Source organism: Macaca nemestrina, chromosome 6, assembly GCF_043159975.1.
Source record: "Macaca nemestrina isolate mMacNem1 chromosome 6, mMacNem.hap1, whole genome shotgun sequence".
Classification (NCBI taxonomy): domain Eukaryota; kingdom Metazoa; phylum Chordata; class Mammalia; order Primates; family Cercopithecidae; genus Macaca; species Macaca nemestrina.
In genome coordinates, this window is record NC_092130.1 from 82,197,256 (window position 1) to 82,200,924 (window position 3,669).

The 3,669-nt window shown below is 41.6% G+C and overlaps 1 pseudogene; it reads right to left on the reverse strand.

The window, feature by feature from the left end:
• Positions 1-732: 732 nt before the first annotated feature.
• LOC105471037 (actin, cytoplasmic 1 pseudogene) lies at positions 733-1,882 on the reverse strand (annotated as a pseudogene).
• Positions 1,883-3,669: the final 1,787 nt, after the last annotated feature.

Genomic DNA, 3,669 nt, shown 5'->3' on the forward strand with positions numbered 1-3,669 from the left:
AGTCTCATGAGATCTGATGGTTTTATAAGGGGTTTCCACTTTCACTTCTCTCTCTCTCTCTCTCTTTCTCTCTCTCTGGTTCTTGCCAAAACCATGTAAGAAGTGCCTTTTGCCTTCTGCCTTGATTGTGAAGCCTCCCCTGTCATTAAACCTATTTTTATTTTTCTTTCTATCTTTTTTTTTTTTTTTTTTTTTTAGGTGTGCACTTTTATTCACTGCTCTCAAGTCAGTGTATAGGTAAGCTCTGGCTGCCTCCACCCACTCCCAGGGAGACCAAAAACCTTCATACATCTCAAGTTGGGGGACAAAAGAGGGGGACCATGAAGGCTGATCACTCAAAATAAAACAAAATAAAATGGTATTAAGGTGAAAATTAAAAAATTTTTGCATTACATAGTTTACACGAAAGCAATGCTATCACCTCCCCTTTGTAGGCTTGGGAAAACGACTAGGCCATTCTCCTTAGAGAGTAGTGGGGTGGCTTTTAAGAGGGCAACAGACTTCCTGTAACAATGCATCTCATGATATTTGGGATGACTATCAAAAAAGTACAATGTATAATCAAAGTCCTCAGCCACATTGCAGAACTTTGGGGGATGTTTCCTCTAGCCGACTACTGTCACCTTCACTGTTCCAGTTTTTAAGTCCTGAGTCAAGCCAAAAAAAAAAGAAAACAACACAAAAAGACAAAACAAAGAAAGCCATGCAGTCTCATCTTGTTTTCTGCGCAAGTTATGTTTTTTCAAGAAAGGGTGTAATGCAACTAAGTTATAATCGGCCTAGAAGCATTTGCTGCGGATGAAGAAGGGGTCGGACTTGTCGCATTCCTTGCTGATCCACATCTGCTGGAAGCTGGAAAGTGAGGCCAGGATGGAGTCACTGATCAACATGGAGTACTAACTCTCCAGAGGAGCAATGGCGCCGGGGCGATGATCTCCTTCTGCACCCCATCCTGCCACACCAGGGTACATGGTGGTGCCACCAGACAGCCCTGTGTTGGCATGGAGCTCTTTGCGGATGTCCATGTCACACTTCATGATGGAATTGACAGTAGGATGCCACAGGATTCCATGCCCAGGAAGGAAGGGTGGAAGAGCGCCTGGGGAGTATGGAACCCTTCGTTGCTGATGGTGATGACCTGGCCATTGGAAGTTCAGGCAGCTCGTAGCTCTTCTCCAGGGAGGAGCTGGAGGCCACTGTGGCCATCTCCTGCTTGAAGTCCAGGGTGATGTAGCACAACTTCTCCTTGATGTCATGCATGATTTCCTGCTCGGCCGTGGTGGTGAAGCTGTAGCTCCTGCTCGGTGAGGATCTTCATGAAGTAGTCAGTCAGGTCCAGACCAGCCAGGTCCAGACACAGGATGGCGTGGGGGAGAGCATACCACTCATAGATGGGCAGTGTGGGTGACCCCATCACCAGAGTCCATCACAATGCCAGTGGTAAGGTCAGAGGCATACAGGGACAGCACCACAGGCTGGATGGCCACGTATATGGCTGGGGTGTTGCTGAAGGTCTCGAACAAGATCTGGGTCATCTTCTCATGATTGGCCTTGGGGTTCAGTGGGGCCTAGGTCAGCAGCATGGGGTGGTCCTCAGGAGCCATAGGCAGCTTGTTGTAGAAGGTGTGGTGCCAGATCTTCTCCATGTCATCCCAGTTGATACTGTGCTGCACCGAGTACTTCAGGGTCAGAATGCTTCTCTTGCTCTGGGCCTCATCGCCCACATAGGAGTCCTTCTGACCCATGCCCACCATCATGCCCTGGGGTCTGGGGCTACCCATGACAGAGGGGAAGATGGCCTGGGAGCATCGTCACCTGCAAAGCCAGCCTTGCACATGCCAGAGCCGTTGTTGATGAGGAGCGGGGCGATATCATCATCCATGATGAGTTAGCTGGGGGTGTGGATGCCTGGCAGAGCCGTGAGGAGGTGGCTTTGTGCTCGCAGGGTGGACGTGGTCTCAGCGATCCATTAAACCTATTTTTCTTCCCAGTCTCAGGTATGTCTTTATCAGCAGCATCAAAATGGACTAATACACTTAGCTGAGCATGTCTAGAAAATTTTCTGATTACAGTTTTGACAAGAATATCATCTTTTTTCTCTACCAATCAGAGTGTTATGCCTGTCCCATTCCTAATGTGTTACTTTTCCATTGTTAATCCACTTAAAATAACCTATGGTCTTGTTGAGATAGAACCTTTTTTAAAACAAAAAACGAATATTCTACTTAACTACCTATTCTTAGTTCAATTTTGTAGGAAATATACATTTCAACAATAGAATTTAAAAATGTATACAATGGCAGATATTTTATAAATCATATTTCTTTAATTTAAGAGATTTAGCAAACACACTAAATCTAATTCTCTTTTGGAAACAAAATTTACATTTCCAGATAATCTGGAAAAGCTAATTAATCAATAAGTTCCTTGGGGTTTTACTCTGTGTTTTGACAGCACCAATATATTCATCATGGTGTAGGGCATGAGGAAATAGCACAATTAATACTCATAAACATGAATGTGAAAATGTATAGTTTTGTGCTGAGAAGTGTCATTTCTAATTGCAAATATGGCAGCTTTATTGACATCATCATTAACAGGATTTTTAAGCAATCTACCGGTAGTTCCAGAGATGAGATTCACTTCTACTTCTAGAACAAATGTATAAGTATGCTTTTATTAGTTACTGTTTTAATTTCAAATTTTCTATTCTATATATTTGAAATAGTCTTTAAAGTTTTCACAAACAAGCAAGAATTAGAAAAGTACCTCATTGTGCCTATTTATTGTTTAAATCTTTTACTCTTTTGTATTTTCGAATTGGACCAACAACTCTAATTATACTAAGTACTCATTCTAGTTTTTTTCTAAGCTTATCTATCAATCTGAAATTCTCTTTTTGACACTTGAAATTTTATTATGACTTTTATATTTTAAAGGACGATAATTATTTCTGCATGTATTTAAAACTGAGTCCTTAGATTATTGTTTCTGAGATGTGGCTGCTGTCCTTTAAACTCTCTTAGTATGTTACAAGCACACGGCATTAAGAGACTTTCTCTAAAGGAGTAATGAAAACTAACTTTTAAAAAGATAATATACAATTTTCTCCAACAAATATTTTGTTTTTTAAGGTATTGCTTATACTTAGTAAAATAATACTTTTTCTCCTATCATTCTGTGGTGATAAGTTATTGCCAAGAGATTTCTGATATTTGGCTGAGAGTGGAGATGGCCTTCTGAAAGGGCATGGAGGAGTGGGCAGAGCTGTCAATCTGAGCAAGAAGGGCTTGAAAACTTCTTCTTTGAAAATGCACTGAAGCCTAGAAGTTCTTCACTGTTTAGAAACAAAGCTTAGTAGAAGGTGTACTGGAGGCGTGAACTTGAGATTAGGGAGAAGTAGAGTAACAGACGGGTATTTTGAAAGGTCTATGGGAGCCTGATATCATGGATAAAGGCATTAGGCAAAGTCTATATAGGAGATAGACCCAGACTCTAACTTAGAGTAGAGGTTAGGACCCAATACAACATAACAGGACTTCTATACAGAATAAACTATGTCAAGATCTCAGCGTAGACCCCAGCAACTAGTGCTACTGCATATCCTGAGCATCTGTATGAGGCTAACCTGATATAGTCTAGGACTATCTCAGATCATCACTGTTGCTA